The 21,030-nt window shown below is 33.3% G+C and overlaps 1 pseudogene; it reads left to right on the forward strand.

Moving 5' to 3' along the window:
- The first annotated feature begins 4,830 nt into the window (after nt 1-4,830).
- Nucleotides 4,831-18,732, forward strand: LOC147389050 (protein NRT1/ PTR FAMILY 6.2-like; annotated as a pseudogene).
- Nucleotides 18,733-21,030: the final 2,298 nt, after the last annotated feature.

The following is a 21,030-nucleotide window of genomic DNA, read 5'->3' on the forward strand; positions in this document are numbered from 1 at the left end:
ATAAAATAATAAATCGAAACCAAATAAATCATTTCGTCAATTTTCACAAAATTTGACAAAATTACGAAAATAGCACTCATAAAGTTCACGACCATTTCGAATAAAAAATTTCATAAATGACACAAACCAATATTCTCATTGAATTCCTTACAAAAATCGATTTCAAAAATATCTTGGAACATTGAAAAACGACTTAAAACGCAAAAAGTCTTCTCCGAGGGTAAAACGATAATTTTATAATTTTAATAATTAAAAATTCTAAAATTAATAATTAAAATATTAATTAATGTAAAGTGAAATTCTAATTAAAATTAAAATTTTTTAAGTCAAGTCAATTAAGTGAGACTTAAGTCAAAACCCTAAAGTCAAGTCAATCAAGTAAGACTTAAGTCAAAACCCTAAATTCTAATCAATCAAATAAGACTTAAGTTAAAACCCTAATCAATCTAATAAGACCCAAGTCAAACTATCTAAAAGAATTCTAATTAAACTCTAAAACTATCTAATAGAATTCTAATTAAATTCTAAAACTATCTAAAAGAAACATAATCTAACTCTAACTCCATATAAAAAGTTCTTAAAAAAATTTATAAATAGGGGTCTCTACAACCTATTTTGGTATCAAAGAGAAAATCCTAGAAAAAATAGGTCAATAAGCTTCCCCAACCTTCCAAAAACCCTAATTTTGAAGCCCTAACCCCTTACCTATCATCCAACCTCCAATTTTAGCTAAAAAAATATCCAGAAATCCTTCAAAAAGACCCAAAAATGTATCAAACATTAGAAAATACTTAGATCTAAGGAGAACATACTTCATCTTGAAAATCCGAAGCGGAGCTAGTAACGAAAATGAAGCAATGATTCACAAGCAAGGAATCTCTCCGCCAACTCTAAGGAACCTATCGTTGTGATCATCTAGGTATTTTTCATTCTTATTTTATTTATTATTTATTAAAGTCTTTTAGCAATGTAGTTTTATTTGAAAAAAGTAGAGACTGACGTTTGTCAAGCGGGGTTGGTACTTAACACCTTCTAACCTCATAACGTGATCTCCAGACCCGTACTTTCTTTTGTAGATTAGTATTATTTATCTTTTAGAGTCAGTGTTCGGTTCCTAGACCGTAGTAACTAGGTGACGACTCCCAAACCTCAAAAATTAAAAGCGGATTAGCGCAACCCGTGGATTAAGGGCGCTTTCAGAAGTGAGGTATTCTTCTATTAGATTTGAATATTATTTTGGATGTTCTAGGTGTTTTGATGGTTTCTGAATATTTTTTAGTGATTTATTGATATTTTTGAGTAAAAAATGGGGTTTGGGTGTTAGGTAAGGACTTGGGATTTCAGATTTAGGATTTTGAGAAAACTGGGAACAGTTTTTGACTTCTCTTTCCTAGGATTTTTCTTGACCTGCGAGTTTAGGTTGGAAGCTCCTTTTTATAGAGCTTTTTGGGAGTTTTTCAATTTGACTAGGTTTCTTCAAGATAGGATTAAGTTATTTAATTAGGTCTATTGAATTTGGATTTTGAAACTTATATATAATGAAAAGCTATTTTTTTAGTTTTTTTTTAAAATCCCCTAACTACATTTTAAATTCTTTGGGACCCCAAATGGAGGGGTTTTTTAATAAATATTATGTGGGCCCCACTTAAGTAAGTGGGCCACCACTTAAAATTTAACCCGTGGGCTTAATTGATTGATTTTATTTGTTCAAATTTTTATTTAATTTTTTAAGATTTCACTTTATGTTAATTAATGTTTTAATTATTAATTTTAAAATTTTAAATTTTTAGGATTGAAAATTTACTATTTTGCCCTCAAAGAGGACTTTTAAGTTGAAATGTTATTTTTTCACGTTTTAGGATGTTTTAAAATCAAATTTTTGTAAGGAATTCAATGGGAGTATCATTTTATGACGTATGGATTTTTGGTGTGAAATGATCATGGATCCTATGAGGGGCATTTTCATAATTTTGTTAAATTTGGTAAAAATTGGCGAAACAATTTGTTTGATTTTAATTTTTTATTTTATGTGTTCGAAAAGGTTTTCCTTAGTGTAATGTATGCTCTAATGATGTTTTAATATTAGGGGTATTTTGATAATTTGATAATTTTGTGATTTCTCTCATAAAGCTTCTTTTTATTTTAAAAATGATGATTTCTACGTTTTGTGTCATATTTTCCAAGTGTAGCATGGTTTCTAAAATTTTGTTTGCATGAGATACCTCATCTGAATTTCTAAAACGTATCTAGTAACAAATAAAAAATATTGGAATATTCATCCATCATTGAGAACCACCGCAATCGTGTTGATGAGTTGATTAATCAGGTGAATGCGAAAATGGGGTGTCTACAACTATTCTGACTTACAAATGTGAACAATCCAATGGACTTCAAATGGGATTTCTATATAGATCTTTATATACAATAGCTTTTGGCATTAGTGGAATTAAATCGAGTGTCTCAGGTTTTAGAACTGATCAATTTGATGAGAAAAACGAGAAGGAAAAAGTCCAAATAGCCTTTTTCTTAAACAGATTTTTCTTCCTTATTAGCATAGGGACTTTATGTGTCACAAACTTCATTAAACCGACACATGTAAAAGAAGTATTCTTCACATTGCACAAGATCATCCACAGGACTGATATATGATGTTTCATATTTCTAGCAACTGGGAATAATATGTATCCACCACTAACCATCTTCAACTTGATCAATTTCATAATCGATGGTCAATAGTATGTTGTAAGAATACGTTCACTCAAATTCAACATGCCACCATTCCATTGGGTAGAATAAAATTAAGAATTTTATAAATAGGTTTGGTAATTGTTGTAGATCAAGGACACGTATATTCTAAAACTTAAATGGAAAAACATAACGACAATAAAGATTCTATAACCAATAGTAACCTCCAATTCCAATGTTAAAATTGAAAAATTCAATAGGAAGTATGATTAGATGTAAATGAGTAGGACACTTTCAAAGAGGTTACTACCACCTTTCCAACAGTAACTTTCGTCATAGCTTGAAATTGTTTAGTTATTTCTTCTGCCCTCTGATATAAAGTCAATTTTATAATAGATCGTTGAATAGATATCTCAATATTTGAGATTTGTGTACAGATTGACGAAGATGATGCCATTAAATCCTAAGTACATGCATAGTAAATAATAATGAAGATAAATTTTAAGTAAGAATTAAAAGATTCACAAAATTATTGATGATAATTATTAGTTTAGTTAAATATTAGTAATATATTTAATGAATCATTTTGGATTGTTACGGTCTAAATATATTATCATTTAATTAAATCAAATTAAGTTTATTCTATTTAATGACTTTATCATTTAAGTTATGTTGTAATAGTCATACATTTTTGTTTGAATTATACTATTTATTAAGTTGTACATTGAAATTAATTGAGTTTAATTATATTTTTATTTTTTAAGTGGATGACTGTATCCATTTAATTTTTTTTCTATAATAAGGATGGGTTAATCCTTCTGAACCAATCGATTAGAGAAGTAAAAAATATAGATTTTATTTCGATGTTTAAAATAAAATATTATAAATAAATATTAAAAACTACATAACTTAGATAGATATAAATATAACAAGATAGCTTGAACTCGCATTGTTTCGACTTTCAATTCAAAATGCTTATTTTTTTACAAATTTACATATGATCCTAAAAGTTAATTTAACCATTCATATGTGTATAAAGTTTGATCACTTGAATAAAGAACTTATAACATATTTAAGATTAATTATAACCCACGTTGTGCAGAAATGAAAGGTGAAAAAACTTATAGATTTTGTAATTGTAACGGCTTACAAATTTTCTAATTATAACTAACGTTTTAATATTCTGTTTAGGCTAAGCCCGATTCAGAATTGAATCAATCAAACCAATCCGCTTATCCAACCCATTTGGGCCAACCTCTGACCCTATTCAGCAGAACTGGTTCAACCGAACCGATTTAGTTGGTTCAAACATGAACCACTCCATTAAAAAAATCATTTTTTTCTTTTTACAAAACTTTGAAAAATCATAACTAATTCATTTTAACTCCGATTTAGACAAAATAAGCATTAATTTTGAATATGTTTTCGAGATCTCTTCAATAAAATTATTAAAATAATTTATTGATAACAACATATAAAAGTAAAGTTTAGATCAAGTTGTACCCATTTGGAGAATATATCTATTATTGCTTTCTTTTAAGACAACAACATATAACAGTAAAGTTCAAAGCTTGATGTCAGCCAAATCCAGAGAAATTTTTAGATATTCGATGAAGCAACTAAATCGAACGATTTTTGTCATCTTTGTATGCATCACTTGAGATCCAGAAAGAATATTCGAGATAAATCTTCATGGAACCGATGAAGTAGTTCAATCGAATGATTTTTGTCGTCTTTGTACGCATCCCTTTAGATTCATGAGATAGAGAATGAGAGAAAATTTGAGAAAAATTCTAATAGAGCCAATGAATCAACTCGATCGAATAATTTTTGTTGTCTTTCTACATATTTTTCTTTATAAGGTGCATCTGTCCTATTGGATACCCTTGGAGAGTTCAAATGTGAATTTCGAGGACCATTACAACAATTCTATTCAAGTTCCGTAAAATCTCATTCTAAGTAATAACACGTCACATTTTTAAATACTAGTTCAAAGTAAGTATTTGTTACTTAAACTCTAAAAAAGATGAATATGGGAATGGGATGATGTGTTTTTTTATATAATTAAATTGTTTATGTCCCCAAAAAGTTTCTTATCTTTAAAAATCGAACTCTCTCTTTATATCTCTCTCAAGGAAAATTGAAGGAAGGATGAGTTCAGTGACTACTACTAATGCATTGGACTACAAAGGGCAACCAGCTGACTGGCTAGAAACGGGTGGTTGGATATCTACTACGCTTATTTTAGGTTCTATCCATCCTTGATATCTCTGATCTTTTTTTATTATTTTTTTTAATTATTAATGAATTTTTGTAAGTAGGTGCCTCTCAATATCAATCTTTTGTTGGTGGAAGCCTCCCACTGATGTTGCATATGGGCCTCGTCTACATAATTCTCACAAAATTCATTTTTGTACCCCTCCCCCCACCAACCTTCTCAACTTTTTATTATTTTCAACCTTCAAATATCAAGAACAAAATAAGGCTTTTTAGGCAGATTGATGATGATGGGTTTTGGGAAGAAACTTATAAATATTATTTGTAAATTGAACCTTTACCTAATAAGTGTTGAATCAAAATTTGATTACTATGTTTAGACACTCCATCTTTATCCAATAACATTTTATGAAAAAGAAAAAAAAATCAATTTATTACTCATTTATTGGATAACTTGATCATTCAAAGGATTAGCTCCATTTATTTATTTTTTCCTAAAAGTGTTTCACAAGCTACATAAAATAAGGTTTTTCACTAAGAAAAATACTTTAGTGGTGAGTCATTCTTAGGTATAATCAAAACAAAAGTCTGCTTGTTGGGAAATAACATAGTAGTCAAATTCAGATTTAACAATTATTTTGTAAGATTTCCCTGATTTAAGATTTTTCATGTGTTTATTGCTTTCTTGTTCTTTTTTCTAATTATTTTGTATCCTAAGTTGAAGGTTTGAGCTTTTCCAACAACTAGCCCCACATATTTTATTTGAAGGTTCAAGCATGTGGAGTGATTAATAGACAAATTACCAATTAAACTCATAAATTTTCAAATTTAATCATCTAGTCCCAAATATTATACCTCGTTTAGTGTGCATTAGATTATGGGAGATTTTCTTTTGCTGTTGTTAAAGGATGAAGAATGTATAAGAGACACTCAACTTACGAAATTTTAACATTTTATAGATCATCCACTAGATTTTCTCTTAACATGTTAGAGAGACACGAAGAGATTAAAAGTTAGAAACAAAAAAAAGGCATGTTTGGCAGCAAGCTTTAAGTCGGGCAACATAAGACCATCCCCGAATAAGTTGTGCAAGATTAAAGCCATTAGTTTGTTGGAGTCAATTAGCTCCTGATAATATGAAGGGCTCAGCAAAATCCCTAAATTGGTGCTAATTCGACTTGAAAGCCAAACAACTTATAATCCATACTATTTAGCTTAATTATCATTTTATATTTAATACTGATATATATATTTTTTCTTCTTCATCAAGGTATCGAAATATGTGAGAGGCTAACTGCAATAGGAATCGCTGTAAATCTTGTGACATATCTTGTTGGGATAATGCATCTCCCAAGTGCAACTTCAACCAAAATTGTAACAAACTTCGCGGGCACTTCATTTCTCCTATGTTTGCTTGGGGACTTTCTTCCAGATTCTTTCTTAGGCAAATATTGAACAATTTCCATCTTTGTCGTAGTTTTGGTAAGCATTGCTATAATTTTAATTTTAATGATGAAAGTAGCATAACTCGATTTAATTTGGTAAGACCAAGATTGTTCATTTTTGTGCATGAGTGCGTGTGTGTATGCTTATTGCATTTGTGATTTTATCTTTTGGGGTCTAATGTTCACAATCTTGGTGGTGGTGAATCAGGGCACAGGCATGTTAGCAATATCTATGGGATTACCACATCTTCACCCAACTCCTTGCAACACTATTCTGACTTACAAATGCGAACAACCCAATGGACTTCAAATGGGAGTTCTATATGGATCTTTATATACAATAGCTTTTGGTATCGGTGGAACTGATCAATTTGATGAGAAAGACGAGAAGGAAATAGCCCAATTGGCATTTTTCTTCAATAGATTCTTCTTCCTCATCGGCATAGGGACTTTACTTGTTATTTCGGTACTCTTGTATGTACAAGACAATGTGGGTCAAAGCTGGGGATATGGAATTTATTTCATCTCAACATTACTCGCAATCTCACATTTCTTGTTGGGGACTAGAAGATATCGATACCAAAAACGCTTTCAAAGCCCCGTAGTTCAAATTCTACAAGTTATAGTAGTTGTTGTCAGGAAAAGGAATCTCAAGTTTCTTCCTAATGTCGGCTTATTATATGAAGATTTTAACAAGGCTTCGAAGATACATCATACAGATCAATTTTAGTAAGTATGACATTAACATTTTGTTGTTTATATAGTTTTGTTTCAAAAATCCATAAATGAGCAATGTGATAAATTCTTAAACTAGTTTTTGTTATACATATCCTGAATCTAGTTGGTAATTGATCAAATTCTACACTTATATCCAAAACTAGGGGTCAGGGGGGACATATATATATTTCTTTCATACCACAAGAGAGTAAAATCAATAAGGAAAACTAGGGTTTTGGGGTTCAAGACACCGATTGTAATTTTTTTCTTAGAGTTAGTGAATCACTTTCAACTCATCCATGGACATAGGCATAGACATCATCAAACCACATAAATATTGTTGTCATCTATGTTAATTTTTATTTTTATTGCACTTGTGAGTTCATCTTGATTTAACATTCACACTAGATTATTGATTTGTTTATAAGGATATGTAGTACAACACGATAACAATGTTTTTCTTAACTCTCAGTTGCTTGTTCAAGGCAGCGATAATGACAAAAGGAGACTATGAAAAAAATGGTTCATCAACTCCGAACCCATGGAAACTTTGTTCAGTGACAAGGGTAGAAGAGGTGAAAATGGTGACTAGATTATTGCCAATATGGGCAACAACTATCATGTTTTGGACAATACACGCGTAGATAATTACCTTCTCTGTGGAATAAGTATCTACAATGAAAAGATCGATTGGGAAATTTTTAATTCCCATTGGTTCATTAACCTCCTTCTTCATTTGTGCTATATTACTCACATTGTCGATCCATGACTGTTTGATCATGCCCTTGTAGAAGAAATAGAAAGGAAAGCAAGGTAAGAAAGAAGCAAAAAAAATAAAATAATAGAGAGCTTATAGCCACACAATTTTTTTTATTTTATTTTATATAATGCACAAAATGAGGGAATTAAATGCGGTGTCTGAGTTGCAAACATCAATTTTATTTCTATTTCTATTTCTATTGACAACCTTTCTATTTGATCTTCGATTTTTTTTATAAGTAAAATGTTATTTTAAAAAAAAAGAGAATGTATAGAAATCAATCAAAGTGACCGGCTTAAGAAAAATAAAAAGGAACTAACTGGACCACGTACACTCCCACCTAACAACAAACTCTTTAAAAAAAACACCCTTGAACTCCAAAAAGAGTTTGCGGCCTATATGGATCAGACGTGAGGGTGATTGAAGAAGAAATCAAAGGTTGACTTGTATTGGATTAATGTCATCGTTTCTCTCTTTTTCTTATCTTTCTCATTTTAAAACCCTTTATTTTAGTGTGTTATATGTAATTTCATTTAATAATATACTATAAACTAAATTAGTGTGGCAATATAAGCTCTCATATAATAAGAAACAAGACTTGGAATCATGAACATTTTAGTACTTTAGCCATTACAAAGAATAGCTATTGGTCTCATCTTCTTCATATTGGGAATGGCAGCTGCATCTCTTGCCGCATTGAAATGACAATCAGTTGCTAGATCGATCAACGGCACCATCACAACACTACCTATTACTGTTTTCTTATTACTTCCTCAATTTACATAGGTGGGGGCCGAAAAAGCATTCATGTACACAGGTTAGCTCGATTTCTTCATGACAAAATTACCCAAAGGTATAAAAGTAATGAGCACAGATCTCTTCCTTTCTACTACTGTAAAACCCCAAATTTTCAATTCGTATCTCGAGGAAAAATAAAATAGTGGAATTTTAAGAAAATCTTAAAAGTGGGACTTAGGGGTAAAATTTTAGGATGTTTCTGATCATTTTTAATGAAATCTGACCTCACCATTGGATTCAAAATGATCGAAAAACATAATTTAGCCTGTAAGCATGCTCAAGTGCGAGTCCGAATAGAAAAGTTGCAAAATCCTCGATTACCGGGTCGGACTAGGCTAAAATAGTGACTTATTGGTAGAGAAAGAATTGTTAAGATTCGATCATACCATTGGATTCGTAATGAAAAATTATTGAACATCGACTATTTATTTGTCATTTTTAGAGATCAGAAAGTCGAATTATCGTCAAAAATGAAAATGACATCAAGTTTAGGGGTCAACTCAGGCCAAAAATGTAAACTTTTGATAGAGACATAATTTGTAAAATTGACTGCACCATTAGATCCGGAATGAAAAATTAGGCGAAATAGAGTATTCATTTGTCAATTTTGGAGTCCGGACAGTGAAGTTATCGTCGTTCAAAACAATTGACAAAATGTCGAATTCGTCCCAAATTTTATATAAATAATATTTTAATTTTTTTTTATCTCATCTTCCCCAACTAGTCCATACAGCTGCGATAATAAACGAAAAAATTTCGTTTTTTCTTACAATCTTTCACCTCAGATCCCTCGCAAACGGTCCACTTTCGATGATCACCGCAGAAGAGAAAAAGATCTGTAGCTGCGTTCTCTACAAAACCCACCCAACCTCTTTCCATTTCACTTTCTTTTTCATTCAATATCGTCAAAAATCAGCCGTATTTATATACAGGAATTTCGAAACTTTGACCTCGGATTTCGTCCGTTCCGGGGTCAAATCGTCTTCCGACGCAGAAAGGAGAAACGTCCGCAGCCTCATTCTCTACATAACCCACCCATATTCCTTCCGTTTTCTCGTCTTTTTCATCCCGTATAGTAAAAAATCAGCCGTATTTTTATACGAAGATTTCGTAACTTCGACCTCGGTTTTCATCCGTTTCTAGGTCAAACCGTCTTCCGCCGTATAAGGGAGAAGAGACGAGCACATCGAGATCTTCAAAATCACTTGGTCGATTTCAAAAATCAGTCGCTTCGAAGTTCTGTCCATCTCGATTTTCGTGCCGATCGCCTCGAATTCCGCACACATGCTTCTATCATTTCGCCTAGACATTGTAAGGAACTCTCAATTTCTATTAGTAATCGTAGATTGTGAAAATTGCATTTAGGATTTTTTCGAAAAAATTTGAATGTATTTCTAAAATATAGAATTATTTTGTTATTTCAAAAATTCACGCCAGAAATTGTATGTTTGATATGTTTAATTTTATTTTTAACAAATTATACATGGGTAGGGTATTTTAACGGGTTATTTATATAAATTGGGTCTTGTGCACTGCTTGGACCCCGTTTTGATATAAAATTTATTTTCTTTTTTAATATTATTGATAAAAATAAATTCTTTAGTTGGAAAATGTGATTTAATATTCAATGAACTCATATTGAGTTGATGAATATCAGAAAATGGATGTTTTATTGAAGAGATTGAAAATTGTAAAAAAATAAAAAAAGGGAAAAGGGGTATGAAACGGTAAAATGTCAGAGTTACACCCGAGGGGTGATGTCTTCATTTTACGTTGTTGTATTGTGTGCAGGTTCGTGAATAGATATCCAGGGATAATATTATTGGTTGCATGTTTATTTAAATTTCTATTAGCGCGAGACGTTGTTTACATTTCCGTTATGTTATTTATTTTAGGCCGGGTGGCCACACTTGCATGGTAGGAAACTGGATATCCATTCTCAGCCTTGTATTGTTAATTTCTCTTTTATTTTCAAATGAAAGTATATATATATATGTAACTATTTTGTGAGCTGTTAAAGAGTCTATGAATGCCTGAAGGGACAGTGCGTCATATCATCCAGAGTGGTGTACTATCTTGGGATGTACGGTAGGGACCACCAAGCTCATACGTGGTATGGGACGCATATGAGAATGGAGTCACAACTGGAATCCGGATTTATTCCTCTCTATCTTTACCAGTGAACTTGTAATGTAAAGGTGGTCGTATACGAATGATTTGTATATTTGGGAATCACATGTACGCCTGATAGGCATAGACGAAGATGATTAGTCAGTGATCACTAACAATCTATAGTAGTCGAACATTCTGACACATCGAAAAGAGACCCATTGCTTACGGTCACGTCAAACGGCCAGCCTCAACCGGATAAATGGTCAATCAAGCGTGGTAAGTGCAGCGACCGGCCACAAAATCAGGCACTAAAAGCCAGAGAAGAATTGTAACATCATGTCCCGACTGGGAGCGATCCAGTCGTGAATCCCAACTCTCTAATTCCAATACTCCACCATTGTGTATTATGTATCTGTTGTCTTATTTTGATATATAAAATGAAATGCTTGTTAATGTTTCCATTTGATCAATTAGATTTGTATAAAAAGAGAATGTTATAGTGAGTACTGTTGATCGATGTAATGTGAGTTTTAAAATGTTTAGTTGCTCATCCCTGGCTATATGTACCAGTTAATCGTAGTTTCTTTTGTAAAATTTTACAAACTTTAAAATGATTTAGTATGCTTATTCGTTCATGTTAGAAGAGGTTATTAGCAGAAATTGTGTTCTTCCTTACTCGGTAACCATTGTTACTCACCCACTCCTTCTTCATTTTTTTAGTTTCAAATCGGGAGCTTGGCGAAGCAGTTGTAGAACACGAGTGAGGACTATCTAGTAGGTCAGATAAACGACCAGAGTCCGTACCTGGTAAGTATTAGGGCTATAACCCCCTAGTGATGTCAGTTTCCCCCAAGTAGTCTAATGGATTTTGTTCTGAGTGATAGGACTTATGTTAGAGTGAGAAATTTTCGTATAATCCTGTATTATAATTTCTTCTTCCACGCTTTGATCTTTCGTACGTTATTAGACGTATATAGGCTTCCGCAAGTATTATATTTTGTTTGTTATATGCAGGATTGTATGTCATTTATCAGGTGCAGGTTGAACGCCTTGGAATGCTAACATAAACAGAGGAGACCATGCCGAAATTTCGATATACCACCTAGTACCTCGAGTTTTGACATGGGGATTTATGTTAGTGTTCGTCGGGGTGCCACAGATGGCATCAAAGCATAGCATTAGATCCGTATGGGATACAGATCTGTTATATTTTGGAGAATTTGCTGATACCACAGATATTACTAGGAATTCGGTATCTAAGCTCATTAGTAATTCCGTATTGGAATTACGAGTTCTTTCGTGTCTAGAAGTTTATAGAGCCTAGTAAGCCTAAGATAGGATTCTAGGTCTATTTTGTTAGTAATGGAAATGAAGTCCATTACTAGGTTCCAAGTTATGGTAGCAATTCATAGTTACGTAAAAGCGATTTTGGCCTTATTTTCATAAGTGCTTTGTTACGGATAAAAAAAAATGAGAGGAGCTGACGAGGTAGAGGCCAAAACACAATAGAGACAAGATATGTTCTGGATCAGACATCTGAACCGAAATCACAACTAATGTCATTTATTGGACAGGTGGTTGAGTCTCAGGACAAGTTTAGAGAATAAATATAAATAACACAACCACCACCACCTCGAAGCCAAATGGAAGGAAGACAATTAGTATCTAATAAGAGACAAATAATTACGAAACTAGCAAATTTATAGGAAAAATAATCATACTTGAGGAGCGAGATGATAGACATACTCATTCAATGGATGTAAGACTTTCATAAGAAACAATAACATATACTACTAAATCTTTCGAAAGAAAGAGTTGTGGTATGTTATAAATATGGCAAATTGAGACATAAGGAGAGCAATGTTCGGGTCGACATCTACCGATTAAGGATGTGTGGCTTAAAAAGATGTAGACAAGCTAATTCAGGAAAAAAATAAGGCCACTAGATTTTAATAAAGTTGATAACGTACTCGTGCCACCTGAAACAGACAAGACTAACGATCGGAAGCGAGAGACGGTATAAGACTTACCACAATTGTAAGATGCACCACTAAATCTAATAAATGAAGGATAGGTAAATCCAAGAAATGAGGGAGCGTTGGACTTCTTCGCAATAGACAAACACTACTCCGCCTAAAGGACCACTACCACAGGTCATGCCTTTGAAGAATGAGAGAATTCCCTAGCCTAAAAGACAGGTAAATCCAAGGATGTGGTTGTAGAATTTTCAATGATTACGCCCACCAAGATTTAGTGGTTTTTCCGATCCAGTTGAGGTCAATGAGTGGGCTTTGAAGATTTGAAAGATTTTGAGTGTCATGTAATGCCCAAGAGATCAGTGGGTGATAGTGATTACATTCCAGTTGGACGAGGATGCCAATCATTAGTAACGTTTGAGAGGAATATGTTGGGAGATGGATCGTTTGAGTGGGTAGAATTCGAGAGGATATTTGTTAATTGATTTATATTTGAGACAGCTCGAGAAGTCAAACACTAGGAGTTTTTGAGATTAGTGCAAGGTAATCTATCAATTATAGAGACTAAGATATGATATTCATTAGGTTGTCACGATATGCGCTCGAGTTTATCCTGACAGATTTGTAGAAGACTCATAGATACTTTAGAAGATTATAACCCTACCTAAGGACCAAGAGGTCAATGATTGAGATTACCAATTATAAAGATATGATGAATTGAGCTTAAAGGATAAAACGAGAAAAGATGGAGTTACAGACCTCTAGAGGGAAAATTAGTCGACCTTAGACTTCTTTTCCTCCCAGATCAGATCCGGGGTAAGAGACCCATGTATTCGAAGCCAATCTCCTCCGGATCCATATATCCATAATATAGAATTCCTCTACTATCAAGTTGTAGAGTTCCCCAATCACCGAGTTATAGAGCAGTTGGAGCTCCAATGATGCCAACAAGGCCAAAGGAATCAACAAGGTAGGTTCAGAGCCTACAAACCCCAGTCTACCAACTGCCTACTCCACAAAGATCTACGAAGACAAAATCATTGACATTGTTATGCGTGTGGTCAGGTGGAACATATTAGGAAATAATGCCCTCTATCACAGTCGCGAGCAAGGATTGTAACCTAGGAAAAGTCCCTGTCTCCAATGAAGTTTTGGAAGGTACAATTTCTAATTATAATGTTAGAACGTGGAGTTTTACTCAATATTGGTTCCTTTAGATTATATAATTCTGTAAAGAGTTTGCACACTTGCTAGAGCTAGAAACCACTGACACAGGTCAAGTAATGAAATTATTTATACCATTGGGAGGCCTTACAAAGAAAGAATAAGATTTTTGGAAGATCATTTAAGAACTTGTAAAATAGATATTAGAATCATTGTAAAGTGTGAAAAGACAAGTGATGTTCAATTGGTACCCTAGTCTTTATATCAATAGTCTAGTCAATTATTCGTATATTACGCTAGTAGATAAGCAGGTGTTTTTTGTATATCTTTCATGTCGAGAGCTACTTCCTCGAATATCAACACAGGGAGTTGCATATCTTTCCTTTCGATCGAAGATGGCTTAACTTTGAGAGGCCTAACGACTGAACTATTAGATAAAGCATCTCTTGTTTTACAATTTCTTGAATCGATTCTCCTTCTTTAAAAAGATAGATCATCATTTCCCTTTCATCTTTCTATCCTCGGTGTCGGCTCTAACTCTATTTTTACCTTCTCCTTTCACGATCGCCTTCCAGTAGAGGAATTCATTATTATCGTTCTCGTTATGTGATCAATGCCTTCTACAGACAAGTGCTCACTTCAAGACTTCAATTGTGACTCCTTTTCACTCCTCGAAATGAAAACGTTATAAGTAAAGATTATGATTCCGTAGAAGCAACGGCTACAACCTACCTGTGCCCACATCCGTCCTAAAGAGATTTAGTAGAGTATAAGTTAGGAGGTGGGTCGATATAAAATGTAAGAAAGAATAATCTTGTGACAATGTTGCATTAATGATGACTTAATAGAATTGTGAGAAAATAGATGTAGGATTTATCCCCTCGAGTAAGATTTTAAATTACAAAAGTTATGACAGAGGTTTTGAAGAAATATCACGATAAGTAGAAAATGTAATATTGAATTGAATATAAAGATAATGGTGTGTTTGCGGTAAGACTATGCATTGATGAGTAATATTCATAGCAATTATGAGTAAAATATAATAGACGGTGTAATTGGTGAGAGAAGTAAAGATAAAGAATAGAGAAGATGTGAAAAGATTATTGTTAATAGACATTGGTGGGAAAGTGATACAAGGTAAATTGATTGTTATCTTAGGATTATACAAATAATGGATTTGTTGGAGTATGAATTTGAATTAGAGTGATTAAATAATGAATGTGTTGGGTTTACGGAATATGGGAGACATAAGTCTACGAGCTATAAATGAAATTAACTTGGGACTAAGAATAGATGGTAATCGAAAATAGGTGTTGTTTATTATAATGTCATGTTAGTGGAATCACGACAAAGCTCGATAAGGTATGATTTTAATTTCGATGACGAAATTTTTATTAAGGGGGGGAAAATGTAAAATCCCAAATTTTCAATTCGTATCTCGAGGAAAAATAAATAGTGGAATTTTAAGAAAATCTTAAAAGTGGGACTTAGGGGTAAAATTTTAGGATGTTTTTGATCATTTTTAATGGAATCTGACCTCACCATTAGATTCAAAATGATCGAAAAACATAGTTTAGCCTATAAGCAAGCTCAAGTGCGAGTCCGAATAAAAAAGTTACAAAATCCTCGATTATCAGGTCGGATCACGCTAAAATAGTGACTTGTTGGTAGAGAAAGAATTGTTAAGATTCGATTATACCATTGGGTTCGTAATGAAAAATTATTGAACATCGACTATTTATTTGTCATTTTTGGAGATCAGAAAGTTGAATTATCGTCAAAAACTAAAATGACATCAAGTTTACGGGTCACCTCAGGCCAAAAATGTAAACTTTTGATAGAGACATAATTTGTATAAATTGACTGCACCATTAGATTCGGAACGAAAAATTAGGTGAAATAGAGTATTCATTTGTCAGTTTTGGAGTCCGGACAGTGAAGTTATCGTCGATCAAAATAATTGACAAAATGCCGAATTCGTCCCAAATTTTATATAAATAATATTAAATTTTTTTTTATCTCATCTTCCCCAACTCGTCCATACAGCCGCGATAATAAACGAAAAAATTTCATTTTTTCTTACGATCTTTCACCTCAGATCCCTCGCAAACAGTCGACTTTCGACGATCACCGCAGAAGAGAAAAAGATCCGCAGCTGCGTTCTCTACAAAATCCACCCAACTTATTTCCATTTCACTTTCTTTTTCATCCAATATCGTCAAAAATCAGTCGTATTTATATACGGGAATTTCAAAACTTTGACCTCGAATTTCGTTCGTTCCGGGGTCAAATCGTGTTTCGAAGTAGAAAGGAGAAACGTCCGCAGCCTCATTCTCTACATAACCCACCCAAATTCCTTCCGTTTTCTCTTCTTTTTCACCCCATATAGTAAAAAATCAGCCGTATTTTTATACAGAGATTTCGTAACTTTGACCTCGGTTTTCATCCATTTCTGGGTCAAATCGTCTTCCGCCGTAGAAGGGAGAAGAGACGAGCACATCGAGATCTTCAAAATCACCTGGTCAGTTTCAAAAATTAGCCACTTCGAAGTTTGATCCTTCTCGATTTCCATGCCGATCGCCTCGATTTCCTCGCACATGCTTCGATCATTTCGCCTAGAGATTGTAAGGAACTCTCAATTTCTATTAGTAATCGTAGATTGTGAAAATTGCATTTAGGATTTTATCGAAAAAATTTGGATATATTTCTAAAATATAGAATTATTTTGTTAGTTCAAAAATTCACGCTACAAATTGCATGTTTGATATGTTTAATTTTATTTTTAATAAATTATATGTGGATAGGGTATTTTAACAGGTTATTTCCATAAATTGGGTCTTGTGCACTGTTCGGACCCCGTTTTGATATAAAATTTATTTTCTTTTTCAATATTATTGATAAAAATAAATTCTTTAGTTGGAAAATGTGATTTAATATTCAATGAACTAATATTGAGTTGATGAATATCAGAAAATGGATGTTTTATTGAAGAGATTGAAAACTGTAAAAAAATCAGAAAAAGGGAAAAGGGGTATGAAATGGTAAAATGTCAGAGTCACACTCGAGGGGTGATGTCTGCATTTTACGTTGTTTGTTGTGTGCAGGTTGGTGAATAGATATCCAGGGATAATTTTGTTGGTTGCATGTTTATTTAAATTTCTGTTAGCGCGAGGTGCTATTTACATTTCCGTTATGTTATTTATTTTAGGCCAGGTGGCCACACTTGCATGGTAGGAAACTGGATATCCATTCTCAACCTTGTATTTTTAATTTCTCTTTTGTTTTCAAACGAGAGTAATATATATATGTAGCTATTTTGTGAGCTGTTAAAGAGTCTGTGAATGCCTGAAGGGATAATGCGTCATATCATCCACAGTGGTGTACTATCCTGGGATGTACAGTAGGGACCACCAAGCTCATACGTGGTATGGGACGCGTATGAGAATAGAGTCACAACTAGAATATGAGTTTATTCCTCTCTATCTTTACCAGTGAACTTGTAATGTAAAGGTGGTCGTATACGAATGGTTTGTATATTTGGGAATCACATGCATGCCTGATAGGCATAGACGAAGATGATTAGTCAATGATCGCTAACAATCTATAGTAGTCGAACATTCTGACACATCGAAAAGAGACTCATTACTTACGGTCACGTCAAACGGCCAGCCTGAGCCGGATAAATGGTCAACCAAGCGTGGTAAGTGCAGCGACCGGCAACAAAATCAGGAACTAAAAGCCAGAGAAGAATTATAACATCATGTCCCGACTGGGATCGATCCAGTCGTGAATCTCAACTCTCTAATTCCAATACTCCACCATTGTGTATTATGTATCTGTTGTCTTATTTTGATATATAAAATGAAATGCTTGTTTAATGTTTCCATTTGATCAATTAGATTTGTATAAAAAGAGAATGTTATAGTAAGTACTGTTGATCGATGTAATGTGAGTTTTAAAATGTTTAGTTGCTCATCCTTGGCTATATGTACTAGTTAATCGTAGTTTCTTTTGTAAAATTTTACAGACTTTAAAATGATTTAGTATGCTTATTCGTTTATGTTAAAAGAGGTTATTAGCAGAAATTGTGTTCTTCCTTATTGGGTAACCATTGTGACTCACCCTTTCCTTCACCATTTTTTTAGTTTCAGATCCGGAGCTTGGCGAAGTAGTTGTAGAACATGAGTGAGAACTATCTGGTAGGTCAGATAGACGACCAGAGTCCGTTACCTGGTAAGTATTGGGGCTATACACCCCTAGTAGGTCGGTTTGTCAAGGAGTATAATAGATTTTAGATTTTGTTCTGAGTGATAGGACTTATGTTAGAGTGAGAAATTTTCGTATAATCCTGTATTATAATTTCTTCTTCCACACTATGATCTTTCGTACGTTATTAGACATATATAGGCTTCCGCTAGTATTATATTTTGTTTGTTATATGCAGTATTGTATGTCGTTTATCAGGTGCAGGTTGAACGCCTTCGAATGCTAACATAAACAGAGGAGATCATGCCGAAATTTTGATGTACCACCTAGTACCTCGAGTTTTGACATGGGGATTTATGTTAGTGTTCGGCGGGGCGCTACAACTACAGTGTTCGAATTTTTTTTTTCCAGTACCTTCTTAGTCAGTGTTATAAACAAGGTGATAGCAAAAAAAATTGGGAATGGATGGCTAGCCATTAACATAAATGAGGGAAAGTGGGACTATTTGTATGTGCTTCTAGCCGTGTTAAGTTTCATTAACTTCGGGTTGTATGTTGTTTGTGCTATTTGGTATAATGCACACGCTCGAAACCATGCTCTAAAGGAAATTATCGTTAACGGATCCTTTAAAGTAGAGGAAATTCATGAGTGATATATATCTTTCTTCTGTCCCGTTGTGTTTGGATTGTAAAATTCTCAATTGTAGCCTCGGTAGTTAGTACATTGCAGGGTTTGTGCAATGGTTGATTCTAACTCAAATTTATGGTTTCTAGATAATTAATTTTGCTATAGTATAATAAAAGGATGAAAACTCCTCTCTATCCAAGTACTTAGAAAATTCTAGTTCCAATTGCTATAATTCAGACCTCGGGTTTTAGTGAGGTGCATAAGAACTCGGCTCACGTGTCATGAGTCCACCTAAACCCCTATTGTGAAGGGGAATTGAGAGTTAGTTCACCAGGATTCCAATACCAATTGTTGATTTTCACCTTTATTCATTAGCCAAGCGTTTTACACATTAAAATGTATACCATAAACATGTCATTATTATCCTCGTTTCCATGTAAAATATTATTGTTTTTCACTATCGGGCTCTCAGATACATGTATGTTTGTGAAAAAAAACAAAATTGACCTTCATTTTTACACTTTTTATGATTGTTTATTATATTTTACTCACAAATGTATTTTAACATTTGTTTTATCATTTCGTACATTTCAAAAAAAAAAAAAAAAAATCCTCAATATTTTCATAATTTGCACAACATTTTCCATGAAACTTGGACTAAAATTTCCATACTGTAAAATATGAGCATTTCCAAGTTGATCGAAATAAACATCAAGAACAAAATTAAATAACTTCATCCAAGATCAACCTTTAATTAGTTCAAAGGCAATGCTCTCTTTTAATGAAAGCAAGAAAAAAAAAACTATATAATGAGTAAAAATGACAGATACAACTACAGATGTCAAGGTCCAACAAGGGCTAAATGTTAGATTTGACAAACCTTAAGAAATAAGAATAATCAAATCAATCAATCAAAAAGAAAAAAAAGTCATCAAATCAGGATTATATTTAAAATGATATATAACCAAGCAATTTTTTTTATGCAATAAATAATTTATTAATGAAGAATAATAAAGAAGACAAGGTGGTCGAGAGGATTGAGCTAAAGAAAAGAAAGCAAAAAAATATAATGTGGCGCCCCGCCAAACGCTAACATGAGATGTTAGATCTCAAGGCAAAAGGTGGCGCTTCGAAATTTCGGCATGGTCTTTAGCATTCTAAGGCATTCAACCTGCACCTGATAAATGTCATATAATCCTGTATATATACATACAAAATATTATACTAGCGGAAGCCTATATACATCTAATAACGTACGATAGATCAGAGTGCGGAAGAAGAAATTTATATACCGGATTATACAAAAATTTCTCACTCTGACAAAAGTCCTATCGCTCAGAACAAAATCAATAATACTCTTGGACAAATCGACACCACTAGGGGGTATAAGCCCAATACTCACCAAGTGACGGACTCTGGGTGTCTATCTGACCCAACAGATAATTTTCACTCATTTTCTACACCTGCCTCGCCAAGCTTCGGATCTGAAATTAAAAAAATGGAGAAGGAAAGGGTGAGTAACAATGGTTACCCAATAAAGAAGAAAATAATTTTTGCCAATAACCACTTCTAACATGAACGAATTAGCATACTAAATCATTTTAACATATGTAAAGTTTTACAGAATAAACTACGATTAACTAGTACATATAGCCAGGGATGAGCAACTAAACATTTTAAAACTCACGTTACATCTATTAATAATACTCATTATAACATTTTCTTTTTATACAAATCTAATTGGTTAAATGAAAACATTAAACATGCATTTCATTTTATATATCAAAATAAGGCAAATGTACATAATACACAACAGTGGTGTAGTGGAATTACAGAGTTGGGATTGAGGACGATGACGAAGAACCAGGTTAGAAAATGTACTTCGACGGAGTAGCTAATCAAAAAGGAAACACAATAGGGGTAGTTTTGATCAAGTCAGATGGGTCCCACGTGCCAATCACCATTAGATTGAAATTCCAATGTTCTAAAAACGAGGCTGAATACGAAGCATGCATAGCAGTGTTGAAAGTAGCACTGGATCTTGAGGTAGATGAGATCAATGTTTTTGAAGATTCAAGTTTAGTAGTATATCAGACGATTGGAGAATGGAAGACCCAAGAGTAGAGACTGGTCCCTTACTATGAGTATTTGGAGGAACTAAGCTCGTGCTTCAACAGGATTTCATTCACATACATGCTGAGAGCTAAAAATCAATTCACAGATGCACTAGCTACACTCCCTTCTATGATTAGTATTTCAGAAGACTTAGTCATCGACCCCATTGAGATTGGAATTCAAGACGAACTGACTTACAGTCTACCTA

Source organism: Akebia trifoliata, chromosome 12 (genome assembly GCF_017979445.1).
Source record: "Akebia trifoliata isolate Shusen 1 chromosome 12, ASM1797944v1, whole genome shotgun sequence".
Classification (NCBI taxonomy): Eukaryota; Viridiplantae; Streptophyta; class Magnoliopsida; order Ranunculales; family Lardizabalaceae; genus Akebia; species Akebia trifoliata.